Genomic DNA, 27947 nt, shown 5'->3' with positions numbered 1-27947 from the left:
TATCAAAGATTAAGTGTATAATTCAGTTGGTTCTAACTCACAGTTTTTCTTAGGTGCTAGGCTTGTCATCAACAATCCTATTAATAATGCTAAAATTGCTTTAACAAATAGTGGAATAAGGTTATCAGTAAATAAAATATAATTAGTGTTAGTAGTACTTCTAGGTCAATCCATAAAGACCTGTTGAATGGATGATGTCCCCAAAAGAATACTTTTAAGCCCCCAAATTTACTAAGCCCCTGTGACCTTTGAGAAGAACTTGGAGGGTATGAAGGGAATGAGAATTCCAATTACTAGCAATTCCCAGAGCTCCATGGATGAAAGATGCCATCAAGTCATGTTCTGAGGTTTGCAATTCTAGTAGTGAATGTGTGATGGGCCAGAGTGATGCGAATGGAGGAGAGCCCAGGGACCATTCAAAGGAAGAAGTTGCTCATGAGCACTGTGATGTGGTTGGCTAGGATAGGTCCCTTTTCCTTTTCTTCTGTATATGTCACTTTGAAAGTACGTGCGCTTCAGCAGAAAACACTGCCCAAAGTAATTTATAGATTCAATTCTATTCCCATTAAACTACCACTGACATTCTTCACAGAATTAGAAAAAAATTACTTTAAAAGTTTATATGGAACCAAAAAAGAGCCTGTATAGCCAAGACAATTTTAAGCAAAAAGAACAAAGCTGGCATCACACTACCTGACTTGAAACTGTACTACAGGGTACAGTAACCAAAACAGCATGGTACTGGTACAAAAACAGACACATACACCAGTGGAATAGGATAGAGATCTCAGAAGTAAGACCCCACATCTACAGCCATCTGATCTTTCACAAACCTGGCAAAAACAAGCAATAGGGAAAGGATTCATTATTTAACAGATGGTGCTGGGAGAACTGGCTAGCCACATGCAGAAAATTGAAACTGGACCCCTTCCTTACACCTTATACAAAAATTAATTCAAGATGGATTAAAGACTTAAATGTAAAACTCAAAACTATAAAAATCCTAGAAGAAAATCAAGGCAATATAATTCAGGATATAGGCGCTGGCAAAGATTTTATGACAAAATTGCTGAAAGCAATTGCACCAAAAGCAAAAATTTGACAAATGGGATCTAATTAAACTAAAGAGCTTCTGTCATCAGAGTGAACAGACATCCTGCAGAATGGGAGAAATTTTTTCCAATCTACCCATCTGACAAAGGTCTAATATCCAGAGTCAACAAGAAACTTAAACAAATTTACAAGAAAGAAACGAACAACCCCATTAAAAAGTGGGCAAAGGACATGAACAGACAATTCTTAAAATAAGACATTTATGCAACCAACAAATATGAAAAAAGCTCAACAACACTGATCATTAGAGAAATGCAAATCAAAACCACAATGGGATACCATCTCACACCAGTCAGAGTGGTGATTATTAAAAGTCGAGAAACAACAGATGCTGGTGAGGTTGCAAGGAAATAGGAATGCTTTTACACTGTTGGTGGGAATGTAAATTAGTTCAACCACTGTGGAAAACAGCGTGGCAATTCCTCAAAGATCTAGAACCAGAAATACCATTTGACCCAGCAATCCCGTTAATAGGTATATACGCAAAGGAATATAAATCATTCTGTTATGAAGATACATTCACACATATGTTCACTGCAGCACTAGTCACAGTAGCAAAGACGTGGAATCAACCCAAATTGCCCATCATTGAAGCCATTTAATTAGATCCCGTTAACCAACCAAAATGCCCATCAATGATAGACTGGATAAAAATAATGTGGTACATGTACACCATGGAATACTTCGCAGCCATAAAAAGGAATGAGATCATGTCCTTTGCAGGGACATAGATAGGGCTGGAAGCCATCATCCTCAGCAAACTAACACTGGAACAGAAAACCAAACACCATATTTTCTCACTTATAAGTGAGGGCTGAATGATAGCACATGGCCACAGGGAGGGGAACAACACACACCAGGGCCTGTTGTGGCATGACAGCAGGAGGGAGGGCATCAGGAAAAATAGCTAACGCATGCTGGGCTTAATACCTAGGTGATGGGCTAATAGATGCAGCAAACCACCATGGCGCACATTTACCTATGTAACAAACCTGCGTACCCTGCACATGTATCCCAGAACTGGAAAAAAGAAAACCTAGCAAACAACAAACAAGCCCCCCAAATTTTTTTTAAAAGAAAGAAAATACAAGTTACCATGATAGAGGAAGATTTTTCTTTTATCTAGACTATAAAGGTAGCCATATTTTGTGCAAGAATTTCTGTGTTAACATTCCATGTCAAGAGGAAGAAAAGAAAAGAAGATTCTAAGGGCAGAAGGATTGGTGCAGAAGCCCTCTGAGAGCATGTGAGGAAAGGCAGTTTGATGGCACACATGCATTGCTGAGGGAAGGGTGGATGGCCTCAGGGAATGAGAAGGAAGGAAGGCAGAAAAGATAAAACACAGGTTATTTGCCTGGGAATGAAGGACACAGACAATTCTACTTTCAATGGCCAGATTTTCTGACAAATATTCCCAGAACATAGCTCAGGAGAAACACCAATTGCTTCATGCAAACCATTCTAAATAGTACCAGTTTTATTTTAGAAAGAATAGCCTGACTGCAAAATTAAGAGAAATCTAAGATCCAGAAAATATCAAATTATGCCATGAGTTATTTTCATGAAATGATATACTACACAGTACTCTGAAGAAAACTTTATTGTTAAAATTCCAACAAAGAGGAGCACTTTGACGTAGAAAGCACAGATCCTGAAGTCATGCTCATGACTTTAAATTTGTATAAGCAACTTAATAGTACTTGAAAATGTAACCTGTTTATTGTGTTTTAAAGTGAAACTGAGGATGAGGTAATTTATGTTTCCATAATTGGATACTTTGGGAGCATGAAGCATTCAGGCTTATGGCAAGAAAGATCTCAAAAAGCAACTTTTATCTATATTTCCTGGTTCCCGCCCCTGGAGTACATATATTCTGGTCTTCTGAGCACTAGATTAATTTTCTTCATGTGAATATTCTTATATTTTTCATTTGGGTATATTCTACAACCTTAATTGAACTATGTTATTTCTACAGAAGCTTTTCAAGAATTCATCTTCACCTTCCCTTTCGCTCGGGAGGTGGCCTCTTATTGTGGATGTTGTATATAACCAGTGAACCGAGTACTTGAAACCAATTTGCTGGTTTGAGAAGAGGTTATTGATTCTCACAGCATGTATATACTTGGAAAATTTCATTGTTTAACTCTACATGTGGATGAATCTTGCCTCATACTACTTTAAGTCAGGCAGACGGGGTGAGGCGTATGAGTTCCCTTTGCTTTATTGAAGTCTTCTGGGAAGGTAAAACAAAAAATGTTTCACAGGTCTGCATGTTGCTTTGAATAAAAAGTACTGTATGTGCTTCTTGGAAAAAGTCTGGTGAGGTGATTTTTTTTAAGCATATGCTTTATTTTGAGGGAGCATGCTGGGAGAGAAATTTCTGTGTGATTTGTACGGAAGTAAGAAGACAAAGGTGGTCATTGATAAAACACCAAATCTTGGGCATTTATATAATTGTTGATTAAATAATAAAAGTTCAACTGAATAATTAATATATAACTCTTTGAATGGGTGAAGATGTACAAAAACTCAGCTCATGTGAGGTCAGCATCTCTTCTAGGGATTGTCGAAGAATATAGGCAAGGTGATGAAGCCGTATGTTGCTGTTTCCCTGCAGATGCTGGAAATATGGGCCCCATCCCACTTCAGCCCCTCACTTCTCTCATTTTTCTCTGGGAATATTATTATTGGCCCAGGGAAGGTTCATTTCAGCAGAAATTCTGCCGTTGTGAAGCAATTAGAGCAATTTGTTAGCAAGAGGAAGTGATTTATTTTTCCCAAACACCGTTCATAAGATCATCATTACAAACAAGTTTGCTGATAAATCCGTGGCCACAAGAGAGGACTTTAATTGTGACAATGAAAGTTTCTTGGTGCTTAATGGAGAGAGACTTTTCTGCCCCTTACCGGTACAGTTTCATGGTGAGAGATAGGCCCTATGGGTACTTATTGACTTCAACTGGCGTCTTCTTAATAAAGAGAGTTATGTTTTAGAAATGAAACTCTTCAGGGTCTTGTTTGGGGTAAGTAATTAGTGAAGAACCAAGTTAATGTTGTTGGTTTTTTTTTTTTTTTTCCCTCAAACATCTTGATCTTTGGTTTTGAGCCTTTTTTTTAACTGACAAGTTACTTCTCTTTCAGGCCCTGAGCTTGATGTAGAAGACTATCATATGAACCAGAGAGGGTAACTGAACCCAAATAAATGACTCCAATATCAAGCTAACGACACGCCTTAAAGGATGAGGAGGAGCAGAAATCCCACCAGCAAGGCAAGAAAGAAGCTGCGCATGAACAGGTCACAGTATGAGAAATGCTTAATTCCCTGTTGTGATTATTAGCATGTGAAGCTTTTGAAACACATAGTCCCAGCTAAAGGATCTTGTGTTATAATTTTTCAAAGACTACGCAGCAGGTACACCAGCCATACAGCTAATACAAATCAAGTGTTATTTCTAAAGTATCATGCACTTTGGTGATTAGCAGCTTGGGGAGTCATCGGCTGAATTTCTTGAAGAAACCTCCAGGAAGCCAGCCATAACTCTAAGACTGAGGCAGCTTTCAAGAAGTGTGATTCATCTTCTTTAAGTATTAGGGCCACCTAGGGTCATGCCAGCCCGGTCTACAGCAGGTCACCTGGAACTGAAATTCTGAGACATAAGACCTAGGAGGAAAAATGTCCCACCTGGCTCAAGGGATGAAGTCAATTTAAAGGGATGAGGAGAACACTGGCAAAATAATATTTTAAATCTATTAACTGATTTTCCTCTTCCAGCAGCTCCTGTTGCCTCTGCTTCCTCCCTCAAGCCCACTTAGGTATCATTTATTTTACCAGGAAAAAGAAGTTTCACCAGAGGGCAGGAAAAATAGGCTTTTGATTTTCCAAAGTCAGGACCCTGAAGTCACTTGGGATAGAGACACTAGGCTGAATTGATGCAAGGCTTCCCAGCCCTTGTAAAACCTAGAGTTTTCCAGGTGTGTTGTGAGGACAGTGCTCCAGCTGGGAAGAAAAGGGAGCTGTTACATGCTGGTGGGGAGGTGGGGAGGTGGGAAGGGAAGGCAGAGGGGGAAGGGGAAGCAGAGACAGCTCTTAGATGCTGGTGGCTCCTTGCTCCTCTGAGAAAAAGACTCTACACCCTGCTCCCCAGAGGACAAGGTTGTGGGTGACAGAGTTGAAGATGGATTGGGGTTGTCATCACCTCCAAGCAGAGCTCAAGAAGACTGCAAAACCTCAGAAAAGAAATGGCTGAGTGGTGTCCAGGAGACAGATGATCTGAGCCAGCCTCAGAGAACTGAGTGTACCCCAGCACGGCTCACAAGTGTTAGAATGAGTCTTCTGTGCTCAAAAGTCCCATCAGAATAGTAATGAAAGACCCACAGAGTTTTCTGGTGCCCCTGTGGCCTGAAAGAGGTACAATAAAATGTCCTGTGCCAACAAGGGGCTTGGCAACAGCTGAGAGAAAATGTACCTCGTCTGAAGGAGTCTCGTGCTGGGGAACAGCTCAGTGGGGAAGACCCACCGGGAACAAGGTCATATTAGCCAAGGCTGGTGCTGAGATAGCATCACACAGAGAAAGAGATAATTCCCTCCACCTATTGCCCTGGTACAGTGTAACACCCCTATAACCCAGGGTAAAGGGTGAGGGTGCAGAATTGAGGGAAATTAGGTTCTAACCCTGAAGATAGGCTTAAAATAGATAAGCGGTTACAGAAAAATAAAGTTTTACTTCTTGTACAATTGAGTTTGTTGATTGAGTTCTGAACCCAAAAGTAGAACCAGTCACTCAATCAATAAATTACTAAAAAAATCAGTCATACCTGACAAAACAATTTGGCTCTTCCTTTCTGGAATTTAGAACTGTAACACGATTCACGATTCAAGATTTGTGTTACAGTCTAACATAAATCTTGACTATTGCTATGTAGTTAGATTACGTGCAGCCCCAGGTTCATGGGGATAGCTTAGCTTGCATTGCTTAGTGAGTGCTGACCATGTGGCTGGCACTGTCCAGGAACTTTCACCACTTTCCCTCGTTTAATCCTTCAAACAGTGTCTGTGAGACCAGATAGGATTCCTGCTTTACTGACAAGTAAACGAAGGCTCAACAAAGTGAAATCTGAGAGAATTCTAATAATTGTGAAACATTTCCTTTGGTGAAAGTTGGTTCCACATTTTGGTGGGTAATGCCCAGCGCTTCCTTCCTTCTTTTCCAACAATCTGTTCTTTTCCTGTACGTTCTTCACCCTCCCACCTCTGTGCCTTTGCTCCAGTGCTCCTACTTCAGATACTGCTCCTCTTCCTGTCCTTTTGACATTTTCCCCAGTTTCTATGGCACAATTTCAACTCTGTCTGTTCCCTGACACTTCTGCAAACCTCTCAGCTATTATTTTCCAGCCTCATGCTCCTTCAGCACCTCACAAGTTCATGATAGCCCATTATCAAGTCAGCCTTGTATTGCAGGCTTTTGGTCATGATAGTGTCAGCTGGTAGTTTGTAAACCCCAGATGAGCTCCATCTCGTGCACCTTCAGGACCTCCCATGAATTTAGCATCCTAGACTGGCAGGTATTTTGGTGCCTTTTACATAATAAAGCCTTAACACGTACTTGTCAAACTAAATTAACTTAAAATTCTAAAACACATAATTAGTGAAAAATGAGACAGATGCTTCTAAGAATGTTTAACTGGTAACGTCTTTGAATTCCTTACTACTTTCCTTCTTTATCCCTAACTTTAATTTCTTTCAAACATACAAAACAGTTTAAAGAACTGTTTATTGTACACCCACGTAATGACCTCCTAGCTTCTATAATATACTCACTATTATGTTTGTGTTGTCATATCTGTCCATCTACTCATCCTGATATCCATCCACCAATAGATATTATTTTTTCCTCACTGCTTTTCAAATACCTCCAATGTTTGAGAGACTTTTGACTTTGGAATCAGAGCTGAGATTAATTCCTGGATCTTGTTAATTAATTCCAGTGCTTACTTGTTCTGTGACCTTGGGGGTGTTGCTTAGCTTGAGTCTGTTTTCTCTTTGTAAAATGGGGTGAACAACGATGTCTACATAGGTTGTGGTGAGGAATAAATGAGACTGTATATAAAGGGCCTGGCAAACAGTGTGTGTTCAGTACGTAGTAGCGAAAGTAAAATGATAGCATAAATATTTATTTCAGCCATCAGCACTGATTTGCAATGATTTTTGCTTCTGGTGTTCTTGCTTCCAGCCTCTGCTTTAGGCCCCGAAGGAAAAGAAGTTACAGGAGCCAATCAGTCTTACACTCTTCCATGATCATAGGCAAGAGGTCCCTGGATCTAAAGGTGAGCAAGAGGAGATCTGGGCTTTGGAGTGGGTGCTGCATTCTGAATTCCCTGCCACAATTAAAAGGCAATAGAGCTAAGAGTAGGATCACCAATGATCTGCTTTACCCAGACAATGTGGGGGAACTTAATGTCTATCTAAAATTCAGTAGAACCTTTGCTAAAAATGGAGATGATTAGGAGAGGATGTCAGAACTCTGTCACAGCCGTAAACCGGCCTTTTGAGCCTTTTGGTTCAGGGATTTGAATCTTTTCCAAGCGTAAGCCCTCATTAGTAGCACCCTCTACTCTAAGGCTGAAGGACGTTCCATATTCATGGAACTATTTCTTAATTATGCTCTAGGTCATCTTGCCCCTGAAATGGCCCTGGAAAGCTATGGCTGGAGAAGGGAGGAAAAGATCGCTTTCTCTGTTTCTTCAGACCAGGCATCAGTTGGGATGTTGGGATATTGGAAGAAGGAAATCTCATCCTTTGTTTTCTGCCTATGCTCTCACCATGCCCATTACCATGTCTGATCATCACAGTGTCCTTCACAGCCCTTAGCTGAATCATGTTGAGTACAGGATGGTGTGAATATCATGGTTTGAATACAATCATGATCTGTCCATGTGGATTGTTTTCTGCAGCTCACTTAGACTTAAGGCCTCTTTGTTTCAAATTTATGTTAGTATGTGGCAATAGAGTTGTCCCTAGATGAACTGGAAAATGCCTGGTTTCCTTCTCTTCCTGAGGTTTGCAACTTAGATGACTCGTCACATTAATCTGTGGAACTTTTTGAAAGATACGAGTGCCTGCTTCTTTGAAAGCCTCACCCTTTATTCCAAGAGTCAGAGTCAGTGGGTCTTATGTTATCCCACTGTAATCTGCTTTTTAAGTATCGCCACAAATTATTTTTCTTCACAGCTATGGTTAAGAACTGTCTCTTTACCATAAAGCTGTATAGCTCTTCTTAAAAACAGTGAGAGATGAAGTGTCTTCTTTTGAGATGTGAAATCTTGGTTTGCCTTTTCATTTTTGTGGTGTTTTCTATTAGTTGATGATCATAAAATGGAAAATGAGCTGAAATGACAAGATTAGGAATATTATCAAAGTAGAGTAGGTTGTACATAATATAGAAATAAGGACAACCCAGTAGAACATTTGAGAAGATACTAAAAAAAAAAAAAAAGTAAAGTAAAAAAAAAAAGCTAATAAAGGTTATCCCAGCCAGCTAGAAAAGCAGTGCTCAGATTATCAGGTAGGGGTATCACCTAGGACAAGAAGGCAGATATGCCAAAGGAGTTACTGTATCTTGTCAAATCTAATACAGCCATATTTTACATTTTAACATCCCAGACATCTGTTGGCCTGGTGCCATTGGGATGTCGTGTCATTCCCATGCAGTATAAATTTTGCTGTTAGTCACGATGGCATAACTGGTCAACCCCTCAAAGTTTCCGTCAACAAACTAACAAAAAGCAAATCCTGATTGACTAAAAAAAATTAAATCTACTGTTGTCATCTACTGATAGATTAAAAAAGTAACAACATCAAAGCTTCTAGATCAAATGTTAGTTGCTTAGAAGAAAACTCAAAGATAATAGTAGAGTATTTTGTAAATAAAATGCTGCATTCTCAGTGCTCTTGATGACATGGATACCAATATCACATAAAAAATAGAAACAAATATGCCAATTCTGAGTTGAAAAGTGACTAAGAGGAGTTGGATACTCTACTTATGAAGAAGTTGGGAATAAAGTTTAATTGGCAGCATTTTATTCTTTCTTACTGGCACATAATAGTGGTTCATCTTACAACCACTAGTGTCTTAGTTTCAGTATAACATGATATTTGCATTGGTCTTTACAGATGAAAATATTGAAGAAGATTCTCAAGTCCAAATAGTTCCCTCAAAAAGGCATATGTGAAACTGTAGAAGGGACCCAGTGAATCACAAACCTGAGTGTGTAACTTCCATAAAGGCCAGCTATCAAGACCTTAAAAAGAGAGAAGAACCACCGTATATTTAGACAATGAAATAATATTTTTAAAAGAAAAATGGCTGGGTTTCATTAAGAAAGAATTATTTTATTGGATTTTTTTGAAGACATAAGTAAGCATGTGAACAGGAACTGATGGATGTAACTAGGCTGACTTTCAAAACGTCTTTCATAGGGTCCATCCTGGGGACAGTTAGAACAGCAGAAAATAATCATCATTTAATTGGAATTGGGGTGGGAATGTGGTTTGGAGATTTGGTGTCTTTTAAGTACTCCAAATTTGTTTTATAAAATGGTAACATCTAGGGTTGGAGGTCAGCTTTTTGTTCCCTTCCTCTTGAGCTGCACTACCCCTGAGAAGCTATAATTTTCTCTGTACTTCAAGACCCATAATTCACAGTTCCCATCTCTCTTCCACATGTTGCCTTTGAATAGCTCAAAAAAACCCAAATTTCTTATAAACCTCAGGCTACTCTTCTCCAGGCTGAACGCCCCTTTCATTTTATCATAGTCTGTTTCTTTGAGATCCTTCCTTTCCTTGAGCCTCTTCTCCAAATATCCTCCAATTTTTCTACATCTTTTGTAACTAGCTACTATCGTTCCCATGTGTCCAGGAGTCTTAGTTTATGCCTATTTTCTGAGCTTAATTATTACTAGCAACAATTTCATTCTCAAACGTGTCCTTATTAGAATGTTATATTTGGTTAGCCTACCTACAATCGAACAGAATGTAATATCTAAGAGTGGGCTGACTAGCAAAAGTGAGAGCAGAGTTCTTACCATCCTAAGCCTTGGTACACTACAAGTGCAGCCAAACAGATGCGTTAGGGACTTGATTCACACATCACACCATTGTCTCATATAAGCTTGTCTCGTATAGATGCAATTCGCAAGTCTTTTCCACCCTTGGGGCCATGAAGCCACATCTTCCCCATCTAGTACTTGTGCTGGTGGTTTTTTGGCATTTGTTCCTAATAAATTTCATGACATTGTGATTTAGCCCTTTGTTCAGTCTGTCAAGAACTTTGTTATCCAAAATGCTGGCTTCTCCCTTCCAAATTCCTGTTACTAGAAGATATAATCTTGCTTTTCTATATAATTATCCAAATTATTAATGTTAAAATATTGCATAGAATAGCCCTGTGGCACTTTGCTTCTTTCCAATTTGACCTTGTTGGGGCAAAGGGGAAGCTTCCCCCTTGCCCTCATAGAGTGCACTGAAAAATCAACTTACAGTAAGACAGATTAATAAGAGAAAAACCATACAAATTTATTTAACCATGCACACAGAGAGAATCAGAGTGATTCCCCAATTTCCCAGTGGGGTCCAAACACTTATATAACCTCCTCTTAGAGGCAAGGGGGAAGATGAAGAATATAGGTAATTCTGTTGAGGGCATTAGATGATTACTGGAAAAAATGAGACGTGGGAGAATGAGTGGATTGCAGAGGGGTTGGGTGGTGAACAGAGAGTGACTTGTGGTTCTCTTTGGAAGTTGAATGAACAGAGAGACAGGCATTGTTTTGTAAAAAGGTTAGGGCTGGTCTGGTTACGTTCTTCCTCTCCTTTCTTGAAATAGATGATAAGATTACAGGGAAAGAAAGGAAAAGCAATTGTTCATCTTGTGGTTCCATCCAATCCTTATGAAGACAAAGTCTCTTCCAAGGCCTGTTGATTTCAAAGGGTTTTCAATTCATAATATTCATTGTATCAGGGAGCCATGTTTTGGAGTGAAACTCTCTGTGCTTCTTCAACCTCCATTCACATCTTAGGGGTCATTGAATATCACAAACCTGCTTAATTGTAGTATCATTAAGGCTACATATTTTTGACTTTTACATGAAAATATCTTGAGAGATCTTTGCAAATTCCTATTAAAACTTTGAATGTCTAATGTAGAATGCCTTTTCCTAATCTATCCATCTAAATAAATAAATATCATTAAAATTAATAAATAATGAAAGAAATAAAAAAGGGTAACAAAACTGAGTTAAATCTAATGTGACTATTTAGTGAGAGTGTATGGAGGCCTTGGAAATATAATGACTGGCACTTAGAATAGGTCAGTACTCAGTTAATATTTGTTGATCCAAACATAACTTCATTGATAAATGAGCAGAAGATCTTGCTTGTTGCTCTTGCTATGAAAAAAAAGCCTATTTCTCTACACCTGTCAAGGACATCTGCTTTGGGAAGTCCCACACACAGCTTAGGTCCACACCAGAGTATGAACTGACTATTTGCTAATCATGTAAATATTATTGCTGAAATGAAAACATGATTGAGGCTAGAAGTGTGAACCAAATGCAGAAAGTGCCAGCTCTTTAACGGAAGCAATTAATTAGGCATCATCTTTAAGTCTGGTGATAGGTCCCAGGGCGTTAATCAAATCAAATATCACCAGCTGCTGAGAGAACGGGCTCTTTCAGGAAGCATTCACAATACTAAGTGGGAGAGAGATGTGGCATTAAAATGCATTTTCTGAGGCTCCAATAGCTAAGGACACCTATAGAAGAATTGTGGGAAACTCCTACATAGGCATCTCCATAACAGATCAGATAAACACTGTCTTGAGTCAGTTGAAGTGGTGAGAAAAGCCTAGGTTTGGATACCAGACAGAGCTGGGTTCAACTGTTGCCTCTGCTTTTACTAGCTCTGGAAAATCAGCTAGTTCTCTACAGATTCACAGGATTAATGTTTGGGATTATATCAGTTGCTGGTAAGATAATTACAAGCAGCAAAATAATTAGCACCATCCCTGAAACCATCCTTTGGGATCCATACAAACTTGCACCCATTGGAAAAATCTTAGGTTTGTCCCATTATCTCTGGCCCATTGTTAATTGCAGAAGCAAAAGGGTTATAAGGGCAACACAGGTATTTGAGCTACGTATAGTTTCCTCTAGGGGACTTGGTGCTATCAGAGGAGGTCATCATATTAGAAAACAAGTTTTTTTTAAAAAGTAGAAGTCATAAACTTGAAGAATTCAGTGACTTTTCCAGGGGAAGAAATACCTGATTTATGAACAGTCATTATCCTGAACTGTTTTATAGAAATGATATAACTGATTGATTTTTATAAGCATTCCAAGTATTGCACAGCAAGTTTTGATGCTTCCAACTAGCCAGTGAAGTAAGCAATGGAAGTGAGTTTTAGATACTCACCTGTATCTAAACCAGAGTAAATTTAAGGTAAAGCTTTGTAAATTTTGAGTAGAGAGTAACAGTGTGGTTTTAAGACTTGGGTTTGGGCCAGGTGTGGTGGCTTACCCCTATAATCCCAGCACTTTGGGAGGCCAAGGCAGGTAGATCATCTGAGGTCAAGAGTTCGAGACCAGCTGGCCAATGTGGTGAAACCCCGTCTCTACTAAAAATGAAAAAATTAGCCAGGCTTGGTGGTACGTGCCTATAATTCCAGCTATTCAGGAGACTGAGGCAGGAGAATCACTGGAATCCAGGAAGCAGAGGTTGCAGTGAGCCAAGATGGTGCCACTGCACTTTAGCCTGGGCAATGAGAGCAAAACTCCATCAAAAAAAGAAGGAAAGATGGAAAGAAGAAAGGAAAGGAAAGGAAATGAAAGGAAAAAGGAAAGGAAAGAGGGAGGGAGGGAAGGAAGGAAGGAAGGAAGAAAGGAAGGAAGGAAGGAAGGAAGGAAAAGACTATATTTGGGTTCTAGAGTCAGACCACCTAGCTTGGGATCTTGGCTTCATCATTCATCAGGTGTGTGATCTGGGGGCAAGTTACTTCTCTTGCCTCCATTTCCTCATTCATTTAATGGAATAATTACTTCGTAGGATGATCCTGAGGATTAAATAAAATCTTTAGAAACCTCATCACAGGGAATGATAAAATAAACATTCTGAACATTATAGAAACAAATGGGTTGATAAGCAACATTTTTTTCCTAATTAGTTCTACATATTTTCTTTTTAATTTTCATATCAGTATCATGAGCTTAGAACCTGAGTACCCGCTCAATACCCAAGTGCCTGGGGATTGGGAACCATTTTCATTAGTAGCTACTCTTAAAAACAGCATTCATTCTTTATCATATAGTGTTTATAGGCATCAACATGATGTAATGTTTAAGAGCAATAATTACAGTGTCAGTCTTCTGAGTTTGAATCCTCATTTACTGGCACCTTAAAAAGGTGCTTAATAACTCTTTGGGCCTTGGTGGCCTTGTCTGTTAAATAGGTATTCTGTATAGTTTAAATGAGTTAATAGATATGAAGTGCTCACATCAGTGCCAGGCACAGAGAAATTATTCAGTGCTTCATAGTCATTGACTTATACTGTTAATTAAGCATTTCCCAGAAAAAAAAATGAAGAGGTGATATCATGAAGCATTTTTCTTTATCCTGTAAATAATATACTGAGCTTTCAATTTCATAACATTCAAGATGAAATGCTGAAGGATACCTATGCCAGAATTTTTTTTCATGGTCAAACGTTAAAGACAGAGTGAGGGTATATTTAGGTAGAAATAACAAATACATGGCATACATACCCACACCCCACACCAGGACTGTGACAGACATTACTAATCCATCTTGGCTTTCTTTCAGCTACTGGATTTTTCTCAACATAATATTCTGGGCAACCATTGTCAGTTTGATTGGTATTATGTGCAATAAAGCTTATTTTCCATCTCTGTTCCAGTATCATCTTCTTACAAGTATTATTTTCCCTGAGGATAAAAAAATTTATGGGTTTTCAAGTAAACCTACTCCCCCACCCCATGAAGTCCCAACCAAACTCTTTTTTGTTTTGTTTTGTTTTGTTTATGTTTTTGAGACAGTCTCGCTCTGTCAACCAGGCTGGAGTACAGTGGCATGATAACAGCTCACTGCAGCTTCTGCCTTTCAGGTTCACACGATTCTCCTGCCTCATCCTCCCAAGTAACTGGGATTACAGGTGTCTTTCACCATGCCCAGCTAATTATTATAGTTTTAGTAGAGACAGGTTTTCACCATGTTGGCCAGGCTGGTCTCAAACTCCTGACCTGGAGTGATCCACCTGCCTCAGTCTCCTAAAGTGCTGAGGTTATGGTGTGAGCCACCACACCCAGCCCCAATCAAACTTTCAAATGATGCAAGATAATCATCCCTCATATCCTTAAGTAGGGTGAATTATATAAAAGAAAAAAAAGTTGACTGGCAGTACCCATGTATTTTTTGTGCTGCTTTGGAAGATGCTGCCAAGACAGATGACAGTGACAGCTGCAATTAAAAAAAAATTGCTAGAGTCTAACAAAATTATCTGGAATGTGGTTTCCTTAGCTGTCGACTCAGTGAATACTTTTCTGGAAAGACAGCCAGGTTATATTACCTAGTAGATCGTGCAGCTGGGCATCTTCCATTTTATCTTAAGAGAAAGTTACAGATGGCTAAATGTGTTCCTAGATGTTGATTGGTTGGTATCCATTTAACTCTAGATGCTATGGCATCTTTATTTATTTATTTTTGAGACAGAGTCTTGCTCTGTCACCCAGGCTAGAGTACAGTGGTGTGATCTCAGCTTACTACAACCTCTGCCTCCTGGGTTCAAGTGATTCTCCTGCCTCAGCTGCCCGAGTAGCTGGGATTACAAGCGTTTGCCACCACACCCAGCTAATTTTTGTATTTTTAGTAGAGACAGGGTTTCACCATGTTGGCCAGGCTGGTCTCGAACCTCTGACCTCAAGTGATCTATCCACCTCAGCTTCCCAATGTGTTGGGATTGTAGGTGTAGTCTGTAGCATCTTATAATTCCAGGATTGTTATTTATATCATCATCTTGTGATCTAGTTCTTCAAGAAAGTATAGTTATGCTTGCTATGTGCCATTTACATGGAAGTATGTACTCACTGTAGAAAAAGTTTCATCTCTTGACAAATCAGTGAAAATGAGCAAAGGTAACAAAGAGTTAAAGTTTAGAGCAGAGAAAATACAAAAAGCTAGCAAAAATGTAAAGAGATGCTCAAACATTTTTGACAGAAAAATGTAAAATAAATTAACAATGAGATATTCCTTTACATGTATTAGATTGGTAGAAATTATGAAGCTGGATAATGCCATGTGTTAGCAGGGATGTGGTGGTAGGAAGCTGGATAATGCCATGTGTTAGCAGGGATGTGGTGGTAGGAAGCTGAATAATGCCATGTGTTAGCTGGGTGTGGTGGTAGGAAGCTGGATAATGCCATGTGTTACCAGGGACCATGGTAATGCTTACACACTGCTGCTGGGATTGTAGACTGGTATAGAAATTCTGCAGAGGACTCTAGTGGTAAGGGCAGATTGGACCTATATATATTTTCTGACCTGGCAAGCCAAATCCATTCCTGAATATGTATATCACAAAGTGTATTGGTCTGTTCTCATGTTGCTAATAAAGATATACCCCAGACTGGATAATTTATAAAGAAGAGAAGTTTAATGGACTCATAGTTCCACATGGCTGGGAGGCCTCACAATCATGGCGGGAAGTGAAAGAGGAGCAAAGGCACATCTTACTTGGTGGCAGGCAGGAGAGCATGTGTAGGGGAACTGCCCTTTATGAAACTATCAGATCTTGTGAGACTTACTCACTATCACGAGAATATGGAAAAACCTTATTCATTATCATGAGAGCATGGGAAAACCTGCCCTCATGATTCAATTACCTCCCACCAGGTCCCTCCATGATATATGGGGATTATGGAAACTACAATTCAAGATGAGATTTTGGTGGGGACACATCCAAACCATATCACAAAAAAATTATCCCAAAGTTTCCAAGGGTCCTATAGGAATAAGGTGATGAGGCACCTAACTTGCCTGGGACCGTCATAGTGTACAACTGCTGTCATAGCGTAATTATTAATATCACCCTTCCATTCTCTAAAGTGTCCTCCCTGTGTGTAAGGCTGATCCTCACAAGATATTCTTGGTGGTGGGCAACTGGAGACAGTTTGAGGAGTAGAGAGACAAAATGCATTCAATTCACACTATTCAGCAGAAAGCTGGATGAAAAAAGAAACAGGTTGAGGTAGATAACAATGACATTTGCATATAGTTAAGGCCCATGCATATATAAAACCATATGACTTATAAGAGCACTTACTAACAAAAGGACATTGTTGGAATAATTGCCTTGGGGCAACAGGAATCAGAGTGGGATAAAGGAAAAATAAAATGATAGAGATCTTGTTGGACTAAAGATTATAATAAACCATTGAGAAGGGTTAGATTAACTCAGCTTCAGTATCTGAATTCAAAACATAAGGGTTCCACCAAAATAGATGACAGCAGAGAATTTTTTTAAAAAATTCAAAAAACTAAACTCTGGCTTCTCTTGTGATACTGGTATTTATATATTTAATTAATGTATTTATTTTCTTTGAGGTTCCAAAGACACTTAAGGCTGCCTAATAAATATCTTAAGTAGAAGAATATAAATATAAAATTATTTGAATGAAGAAGCAGAACTGAGTGTATACAGAAATAAGAAAGATAAGGCAAAGCCAGTGCAAGGTTAACATCTAAAATTCACACCAAAAAGACCTGTCAGTCAGCTAGAAATGGGTCTCAGGTTTGGTGCTAAGTTGTCCAGCAGGAAATGCAAAGAAGGAAATGCCCTTATGTCCATGATCCTTGTTATCTGTAATAAGAGCCACAACAAAACCATTCTAAGTACTAGAAAGCAGCACGCATTTCCCATTCTGAGATCAGAGTGAAATTTTTCCCTTGGGCTCTTATAAGGAGGGCACTGTGTAATGAAATAGCGACCTAGAAAACTAATTTCTACAGCATGAGTCATTCTAAAGCAATATGGAAAACCAAAATGTTAATTTATTCTAACAGAGTTTGGGGTCCTCGAATTTCCACAAAATAACCAGGTTTCAGTTTCAAATTAGTTTAGGAAACATTCCTAGGTGTGCAGTCTCAGAGGTTGGGCTCTTCCATTTGATCGGGCCAGGAATTCCTGATCATAGTCATAATGAATGAAAGAAAAAAGAAGGATTCTTTTTCCAGATTCCAAGAGTGCCACTGTCATTATACTCCTGAGGAGACAGGTGGTAGATAAGGAGAGAATGTCTTCCTCCTCTCTTCCTGAAACAATTTCAGTAGCCATAACTGACTAAAAAACAAATATAGTCATTGATATAGAGATCACAGAAAGTAAATCTACTATGTGGGAACAGGTATTACCCTAAGAGTAAAACCAGTAAAAAGCAATGCATAACAGAAGAGTTTAGGGGCAGACATCTGCAGAAGGAATCCACCCTGAGAGATTATCTCCAAATGGACGTGTAGGGTGTGTGTGGGGGGGGGGGGGGGGGGGAGAGAGGGGGAGAGAGAGAGGGAGAGTGTGTATATGTGTGTGCGTGTGTGTGTGTGTGTGAGGAGAGAGAGAGAGTGTGTGTGTGTGTGTGTGTGTGTGTGTGCGTGCGCACGTGTGTGTGTGTGTGTCTGGTATTCTAGTACATTCCAGTTTTGGAGCAAGTGTAGCTCATTAAGTTCTTTTGACATTTGGTTGATATAATCCCTGAGCATCATTCAGTTGTATTTGATTTTATATTCATCAAGCAATCTCTGCTTGTTAATTCAGTTCCATGTGGTAGATTGATGCCTAAATAGCTATAACCATTTCCCTCCCGGTATCCAGGCCCACATGCAATATGACTTTGCAACTCATCCCCTCAAAGGGTAGAAACTATTTCTTCACCCCCTTGAACCTAGGCTAGCCTTATAATTGGTTTTGGCCAATAGAATGTGGGGGAAGTGATGGTGTTACCAGAAAGGGGTCCCAATCCAGACTCCAAAAGAGGGTTCTTGGATTTTGTGCAAGAAAGAATTTGAGGTGAGTCCGTAAAATGAAAGCAAGTTTATTAAGAAAGAAAAGAATGGCCACTCCATAGGCAGAGCAGTGGCATAGGCTGCTTGACTGAGTAAATTTATGGTTATTTCTTGATTATATGCTAAACAAGGAGTGGATTATTCATGAGTTTTCCAAGAAAGGGGCAGGCAATTGCTGGAACTAAAGGTTCCTTTCCCTTTTAGACTATATAGGGTAACTCAGACATTGTCAGGGCATTTGTAAACTGTGATGGCACTAATGGGAGTGTCTTTCAGCGTGCCAACACATTATAATTAAAGTATAATGAGCAGTGACAATGACCAGAGGTTACTTTCATCCCCATCTTGGTTTTGGTGAGTTTTTGTGGCATCTGACCACATCCTGTTTCATCAGCAAGGCCTTTATGACCTGCATCTTGTGGTACAAGTCCTGCCAACTTTCTATAGCATCCTTTGACTAAGGATGCCTAACCTGGGAATGCAGCCCAGTAGGTCTCATCCTCACTTTACCCAGCCCCTTTCCAAGATGGAGAAACTAACAATAATGTGTCCGTTCTAAGCCTAGTCATCAAGAGGCCTTGACAGCTTAGCTCTTCATCTCTTTTCTCTCTTTCTTTCTGAACCCTGCATAACCCCATGGGGTCACACTCAGGCCAACCTGTTCAGTGATGAGAAATGAGGCCTGTTGACTCCTGTTACTCGGGTTGATGGCCAGACAACACCAGACATGTGTGTGGGGCCTTCTTTGATCAGCCAGCCTGTAATCCAACCACTGGCTAACCATAAAGGCCTGAGAAAGCCCAGGAGAGATTAACTGAGCCTGGCCCAGGTTGTCGGAACTTTCTAGCTGATCTTAGATACATGAGGAAAAAAACAAATGATTACTTGTTTTAAGTCTCTGATTTGCATCCATTGAAACACAAAACAAAGTCTCTGAGTTTTGCATGGTTGTTACACAGTAAGAGCTAACTGCTATTAGGAGAGTATCCTGATGTGAGTGTTTTGACTAATAGAAAATTCTGTTCTATTCAATTAAAGACATTATAAATTAGAAACAAAAACCTGGGCATTCTAGTATGTGTTTTAGGATCTTATAAGTCGTCTGGCGTGAAAGTTTTGGAGAACACGAGTAACTCTGAATAGGTGGACAGAGCTAAATTTCTGGCTTTCAAGATAGACCATGAGAGCCTAGACAAAGGACTTTCAAATCACTCCACCTGGAACTGCCAGCATGAGCATGAGGGGAATGCCATTCAGAACTACTGTGAATAAAATGTCATAAAATTTACGTCACCAATTCCCCATTACCTCTTAGTTTACATGACAGAGGGTGGTTTTCTCTTAGAGTATCTTTAATTTCTCCTGCATTGCTTCACACCTGCTAGCTGCTGTGAGTTCTCTAACAGTTCCTTTCTTAACCTGTGTCTTCCACGCTGTTGGTCTGTGTCTGTCACCTCTCCTCAGGGAAATGAAGAGGGGTTATGCACAAAAGTATCTGTCGTAAGGGAAGCTGGAAAATGGCAACTTTTAACTGCCTTCTTCCATGCTTTCTGTGACCAGTTCTGACCTCCTTATATTTTCGTTTGAGTTTTGCCCTCAGTTTTGTTGTGAGGAATTTGGCTGGGCTTAATGCTTGTGGCAGAGGGAGAATCACAGGTAGGCCCGGTCCTGTTCTCCTGTGAGAAGCCAGTGTATCTTATGCTGTGGCTGAGTCTCATTATGGCCATTGCTGCTGGGCTGGCAGATGATTTGAAAGCAGAATGGAGGCCTCTGGGATTCACTAATGACACCTGGGGAGATGGAACAGGAGTTTACTGTCTTGGGGCATCATTGTGAAAGTGTGCCTGCCTGTGTCCTGTAAGAAATGACAGATTTCTTTCCTCTCATAAATGCTAAGATTAGAACCAGAATTCTTTGGATATCCATACAGGAAAATAAGCAGGATTTAAGATTTTTAAGATTTGGTTTATAAAAGTATAGAATCTCCAGTGAGAATTCCAAAAGTGCAGTAGGGGAAGGAGAGGAACAAAGGCTGAAATACTACCTATTGGGTACTAGGTTCGCTACTTGGGGATCATTAGAAACCAAAACCTCAGCATCACATAATATACCCATGTAACCCCCTAAATCTAAAATTTTAAAAATAAAGCTTTAAAAATAAAAAAGCAAAAAGAAATCACTGAGAATTTTATTAGTGTGCTTTTAACCAAAGTTAAAACCAAAGTTAAAAGTTTTAAGTGTCCAAAATTGCATTATTTCAATAGGCAATCCCTATTAAAAATAAAAATGAAAAAATAAGATATCTAGAAACTTTGAGGATATTTTTGTGACCCCACACTTTTTCCTTTTCAGAAATGAGTCAGAGCACTAGAGCAAAATGAGTCCTGCAACGGGAATGGAATGCCTGGATTTGGAAGAGCCAGCGTAAGGAAGCGTCACAGTTGGGAAGCATCCTGGCCGTGCCATGGTAAAGGTATGCCTCATGGCAAGTTATTTACCTTTTCCAAGATTTCATGAAGTGAGAATGGTATTAAATTTGTCACAGGATTAAGTAACTTAAACGTATGTAATTCCTAGCCTGAAACCTGGAGCAACTAACTTGATAAATGTTAGTCCTCTTTTTGCCTTTTCTGACTTTTTGTTTTATTATTGTTTGCTTGCTTGTAGATGTATTTTTTTTTACACTATAGAACAAAGGATGAGTTTTTAGAAAGCAAGACAACATTTATACAAAAGTCTTTAAATTGTATTTTTTACCTAATAATTTCCTTTATGTAAATGTGTGCTAAAATAATGGTTGAAACAAAAAAATACAGAGCTATAGACATGGCAATCTATCATTGCTTCAAATATGTCCTTCCTGGACATTTGGCCGTTTGCCTTATTTTAAAAAGCACATACTTTCTTCATCCTTATTTTTAAAAATCATTTATTTGTGTTATTTGCATCTTATTTTCCTATTAATGTTTTGATACAGTCAGATTATTTCCTTCCTCAAATCATTACCAAAAATAGACCAGTTAAGCCCCCTGGGCCTAACATGAATCACTGCCTTCTAAAAAAAAAAAAAAAAAAAAAAAAGTCAAACAGTCTTATTTCTTTAATCTATGCAGACATTTTCCAGGAGAATCAAAATGCTGGATTGTAACTCATTTTGTGTGTTCATGCATCTATGGAGAGATATTTCATAGTAATAACTATGCCAATCTTTCATAATATTTAGTCAAAGCAGAGTACACTAAGAAAACAGTCAAAAAAGCACTCAAAGTAGAGGAAGGAGAACTTGTCTTGACTGGTTAGTTGTTGCAGGCTTGAAGTGGAAAGTTTGTACAGAATCGCCTAATTGCCTGACTAACCGCCATTATCTGCTTCTGTATGCTTGCTTCCTGCTTGCTAACTAGGAAGTCCCTGGAGAAACTGCCACGTTGCCTAAAACCTTTAGTTACTCCCCCTGCCCCAACCTATAAAAGCTATGTGCTGTTCCAGGCCAGGGTCCAAACCTTTGGTTATGAACCCTTCTGGGCCCACTGGAGGGAAACTGTGTTCCTCCAACCCTCTGAGTGCCATTTGGGTTTCTTGTCAGGTGAAATTCTTCCGCAACAGGCTCATCCTTATATTGAGTTCTTCCAAAATGGGTTGCTTTGACAAAACACCCTAAGTAAGCTTTTTAATCTTCCATTTTCTGAACATGAAACTGAAGCCCTCGTATTTCAAATGGCTTGAAATATGGACCATGAATTTGAACGAAGGGCTGCTTGACTTTGAAATCTATGTTCTTGTTTCTATTCCCAGCTGCCTCCAAGGCAGTGATTCTTACCCTTGGCCACACATTGGAATTATCTGGGAAGCTTAAAAAAAAATAGCAATGCCTGCGACGTGGGCAAGATGGCCGAATAGGAACAGCTCTGGTCTGCAGCTCCCAGCAAGATCAACACAGAAGGCATTTATAAAATTTATAGGGTATTCAAGTAGGAAGAGAGGAAGTCAAATTGTCTCTGTTTGCAGATGACTTGATTGTATATTTAGAAAACCCCATCATCTCAGCCCAAAATCTCCTTAAGCTGATAAGCAACTTCAGCAAAGTCTCAGGATACAAAATTAATGTGCAAAAATCACAAGCATTCCTATACACCAACAATAGACAAACAGAGAACCAAATCATGAGCAAACTCCCGTTCATAATTGCTACAAAGAGAATAAAATACCTAGGAATTCAACTTATAAGGGATATGAAGGACCTCTTCAAGGAAAGCCACAAACCATTGCTCAAGGAAATAAAAGAGGACAGAAAAAAATTGAAAAAAGTTCCATGCTCATGGTTAGGAAAAATCAATATCATGAAAATGGCCTTACTGCCCAAAGTAATTTATAGATTCAATACTGTCCCCATGAAACTACCATTGACTTTGTTTACAGAATTAGAAAAAACTAGTTTAAATTTCATATGGAACCAAAAAAGAGCCCACATAGCCAAGACAATATTAAGCAAAACAAAGCTGGAGGCATCACACTACCTGACTTCAAACTATAGTACAAGGCTACAGTAACCCAAACAGCATGGTTCTGGTACCAAAACAGAGATATAGACCAACAGAACAAAACAGAGGCCTCAGAAATAATGCTGCACATCCAAAACCATCTAATCTTTGACAAACCTGACAAAAATAAGCAATAGGAAAAGGATTTCCTCTTTAACAAATGGTGTTGGGAAAATGGGCTAGCCATATGCAGAAAATGGAAACTGGACCCTTTCCTTATACCTTATATGGAAATTAACTCAAGATGAATTAAAGACTTAAACATAAGACCTAAAAGCATGAAAACCCGAGAAGAAACCCTAGGCAATACCATTCAGGACATAGGCATGGGCAAAAACTTCATGACTAAAGCACCAAAAGCAGTGGTAACAAAAGCCAAAATTGACAAATGGGACCTAATTAAACTAAAGAGCTTCTGCACAGCAAAAGAAACTATCATCAGAGTGAACAGGCAGCCTACAGAATGGGAGAACATTTTTGCAATCTATCCATCTGACAAAGGGCTAATATTCAGAATCTATAAGGAACTTAAACAAATTTACAAGAAAGAAACAAATAACCCAATCAAAAAGTGGGTGAAGGATATGAACAGACACTTCTCAAAAGAAGGAATTTTTGCAGCCAACAAACATGAAAAAAGGCTCATCATTACTGGTCATTAGAGAAATGTAAATCAGAACCACAGTGAGATACCATCTCATGCCAGTTGCAATGGCGGTCACTAAATAGTCAGGAAACGAGATGCTGGAGAGGATGCAGAGAAATAGGAATGCTTTGTATTGTTGGTGGGAGTATAAATGAATTCATCCATTGTGGAAGACAGTGTGGTGTTTCCTCAAGGATCTAGAATCAGAAATACCATTTGACCCAGCAATCCATTATTGGCTATATACCTAAAGGATTATAAATAATTCTATAAAGACATGTGCACACGAATGTTTACTGCAGCATTGTTCACAATAGCAAAGACTTGGAACCAACCCAAATGTCTATCAGTGATAGACTAGATAAAGAGAATGTGACACATATACACCATGGAATACTATGCAGCCATAAAAAAGATGAGTTCATGTCCTTTGCAGGGACATGGATGAAGCTGGAAACCATCATACTCAGCAAACTAACACAGGAACAGAAAAACAAACACTGTATATTCTCACTCATAAGTGGTTGTTGAATAATGAGAACCCACGGACACAAGGAGGGGAACATCACACACCAGGGCCTCACAGGGCATGGGAGGCTTTGGGAGGGATAGCATTAGGAGAAATACCTAATGTAGATGATGGATTAATGGATGCAGCAAACCACCATGGCACGTGTATATGTATGTAACAAACCTGCACATTCCGCACATGTATCCCAGAACTTAAAGTATAATAAAAAAGTAACAATTCCGATCATAATACTAAATCAGGAGAACAAAATTGGAGAAGTCACACTACCCGACTTCAAGACTTACTATGAGGCTTCAGTAATTGAGATAGTATTACACTGGTGAACAGATAGGCACATAGGTCAATGGAACAGAATAGAGGGCCCAGAAATAGACAAACCCAAATATATTCAATTGGTCTTTGACAAAGAGCAAAGGCAATTCAGTGGAAAAAGGATAAGCTTTTCTACAAATGGTGCTGGCACAATTCAAAGTCCATATGTACAAAGAAAATGAACCTAGACACAGACCTTACACTTTCCCAAAAGTTAGCTCAACATGGATCATACATCTAAATGCAATACACAAAACTGTAAAAGTGTTAGAAGAAGACATAGGAGAAGAGCTATGTGACCATGGTTTGATAATGAACTTTTGGATATGTGACCTAAAGCATGATTTATGAAAGAAAAAATTGATAAGCTGGACGTTATTAAAATTAAACATGTTCTGTGAATGACACTGTTAAGAAAACCAAAAGCCAAACCACAGACTGGGAGAAAATATTTGCAAAACACATATCTGATAAAGTGCTTGTATCTGAAATGTACAAAAAACTCTTAAAACTCAACAATAAGAAAGGGATCAAATTTTAAAATGGTCAACTGAACAGATACCTTACCAGAGAAGATATACAGATGAGAAATTAGCATGTGAGAAGATATTCAACATCATTTATGATTAGGGAATTGCAAATTCCAATAATGAAATACCATTACATATCAATCAAAATGACTAAAATTAAAAAAAAAAGACTGACAACATCAATTTCTGACAAAGATGTGGAGAAACAGAAAGTCCCATTCATTGCTGGTGAGAATGCAAAACAGTACAGCCACTTGGGAAGACAGTTGGGCAATTTCTTTTTTTTTTTTTTTTTTTGAGACGGAGTTTCGCTCTTGTTACCCAGGCTGGAGTGCAATGGCGCGATCTCGGCTCACCGCAACCTCCGCCTCCTGGGTTCAGGCAATTCTTCTGCCTCAGCCTCCTGAGTAGCTGGGATTACAGGCACGCGCCACCATGCCCAGCTAATTTTTTGTATTTTTTTAGTAGAGACGGGGTTTCACCATGTTGACCAGGATGGTCTCGATCTCTTGACCTCGTGATCCACCCGCCTCGGCCTCCCAAAGTGCTGGGATTACAGGCTTGAGCCACCGCGCCCGGCCGGGCAATTTCTTACAAAGCTTAACATAGTCTTACCATACTATCTAGTAATCAAATACATTTACTGATTTGAAAACTAAGTTATTGACTTGAAAACTTATATCCGTACAAAACCTGCATGTGAATGTTTATAGCAGTTTTATTTGTAATTGCTAAAACTGGAAGCAACCAAGATGTCCTTCAATAGGTGATGGACAAACTGTGATACATCTATACAATGGACTATTATTCAGCAATAAAAGAAAATGAACTATCAAGCCAAAAATAGACATGGATGAATCTTAAGTACATCTTGCTAAGTGGAAGAAGCCAGTATGATAAGGCTATTATATGATTCAAAGTCAATGACATTCTGAAAAAGACAAAACTATAGAGATAATAGAAACATTAGTGGTTCCCAAGAGCTTAGAGAAAGGGGGAGAGGGTTGAATAAGGGAAGCGTAGGGGATTATTTAGGACAATTAAACTATTCTATATAATACTGTAATCATGGTTATATAACTTTATGCATTTGTCAAAACCTATAGAACTTTATAACAGGAAGAATGAACTTTAATGTATGCAAATCTTTAACAAATCATTTAAGGGATTGGAGGACTCAAGGGTGAAATGCAAAATTATGACAAAAGAAACTAACTGTATCACAGATGTATTAAAAACAACCTCACTGAAAAATGTGAAGGAAAATTGGTGCTGACCTAAACAACTTTAGAAATAAATGGAGTCTATAAGACTGAAGGCTATAAAGGAGCCTATAACATAAGCATTCTACTGTAGCTGATAGAGTTCCTTCCTGTGGAAGTACAGGTTAGCAATTCTGACACTGCTATACATGCATACAGGAATAGAGCAATTAAGTGAATGGATGGACAGTGGTGAGAAACAAGTGTCTCACTGTTGGTGTGAAAGGTTGCAGATAAGCAAAAGGAGGCTGGAATCATCTACGAGGTGATGGATTAGAGTTGGAGATATCATATCAACTCCTATTAGCTTAATATAGATATTGATGGTTACATATAGAAATATGTACAGATAAATGTACTTTTATATATGGGTTAGCGTACACGCACATATTTCCTTGCTCTGCCAGCTGAGAGGGCCTAGAATAAATGACAACCCAGCAGCAATGAGTATACCTAGCACCAGGATCTTGATTTCTAATATTATTCTCCAACTAAATGAACCATAGCTTGGATGACTGGCTGATTCTAGGATGAGAGAAGACAATGTAGAAGGTGTGCATGGAGCATCTTGTATGCCAAAAAGTAAGGAAGTTCCAGGGAAAAAAAAAAGTTCACACACATGCACACACACAAAACAATGGGAATATGTCAAAGGGTCACGGAGCCAACTGCAAGAACTACCAGTGGCCGAAGTTGGAACATTTGAGCAACGAAAAAAATACAGTACTTTAGTATCGAATTGAAACCCAAAACATAAAAGAAACATATATACATCCATGCATATATGATGTGAGTACATTATTAAATAAATAAATAAATGGAGAATAGGCAAATTTCCTGTGCTAAGTAATTCTGATTTATGTGGATATTCTGCTCTGAAGAAAGCAGAACATAACTCTCCCATTCCTTAAGTGTGGATTAAACATAGTCATTTTATTCCAAAGAGTACAATATGGAAAGGGGGTCAAAAAGGGTAACTTGGTAAACAGAAACCTGACATACATTACTTTAGCCAGATGATCAAGGTCAACATCAATGTCATGTTTACAGTATGTGCCCTTGATCAGATGTAATGAGAATGGCACTTTACTTCTATAGTAAAAAGCACATAATCCCAATCTAATCATGAGAAAAACATCAGACAAACCCAAACTGAGGGACATTCTGCAAAATATCTGATCAGTATTCCTCAAAAAAGTCAAGGGCATCAGAAACAAGGAAACCTGAGAACGGTTACAGCCAAGAAGAACCTAAGGACACATGAAAACTAAATGTAATGGGGTATTCCAGATGGAATCTTGGAAAAAGAAAAAGGATATTAGGGAAAATCTAAAGACACATAAATAAAGTATAGACTTTAGCTAATGGTAATATATCAGTATTGGTTCATTAATTGCAGGAAATGTACCAGGCTCATATAAGGTGTTATTAATAGGGGAAACTGGATGTGGCATATATGGAAACTTTCTGTATTACCTTTGCAGTTTTTCTGTAAACCTAAAACTGTCCTAAAATAAAGCATTTATTTTAAAAAATATAGGCCGGGCGTGGTGGCTCAAGCCTGTAATCCCAGCACTTTGGGAGGCCGAGGCGGGTGGATCACGAGGTCAAGAGATCGAGACCATCCTGGTCAACATGGTGAAACCCCGTCTCTACTAAAAATACAAAAAATCAGCTGGGCATGGTGATGCGTGCCTGTAATCCCAGCTACTCAGGAGGCTGAGGCAGGAGAATTGCCTGAACCCAGGAGGCGGAGGTTGCAGTGAGCCGAGATCGCGCCATTGCACTCCAGCCTGGGTAACAGAGGCAAAACTCCGTCCCTAAAAAAAAAAAAAAAAAAAAAAATATATATATATATATATATATATAATGCCTGAGTACCACCCCAG

General features: G+C 39.0%; 1 long non-coding RNA gene across 2 annotated transcripts in view; it reads left to right on the top strand.

The window, feature by feature from the left end:
* Positions 1–27947, top strand: part of LOC116559852 — a 106698-nt gene that overhangs the window by 48310 nt on the left and 30441 nt on the right. For both annotated transcript variants that reach the window (XR_004272656.1, XR_004272657.1), the window contains exons 2-5: positions 4255–4408; positions 6162–6287; positions 7344–7437; positions 20591–20711. This is a non-coding gene — a long non-coding RNA (uncharacterized LOC116559852). The remainder of the gene's footprint in view (positions 1–4254; positions 4409–6161; positions 6288–7343; positions 7438–20590; positions 20712–27947) is intronic.

Source organism: Sapajus apella, unplaced genomic scaffold (genome assembly GCF_009761245.1).
Source record: "Sapajus apella isolate SASKATOON/1434 unplaced genomic scaffold, GSC_monkey_1.0 scaffold24, whole genome shotgun sequence".
Classification (NCBI taxonomy): Eukaryota; Metazoa; Chordata; class Mammalia; order Primates; family Cebidae; genus Sapajus; species Sapajus apella.
Note: the sequence above shows the minus strand (reverse complement) of the source record. Positions and strands in the feature narration are given on the sequence as shown.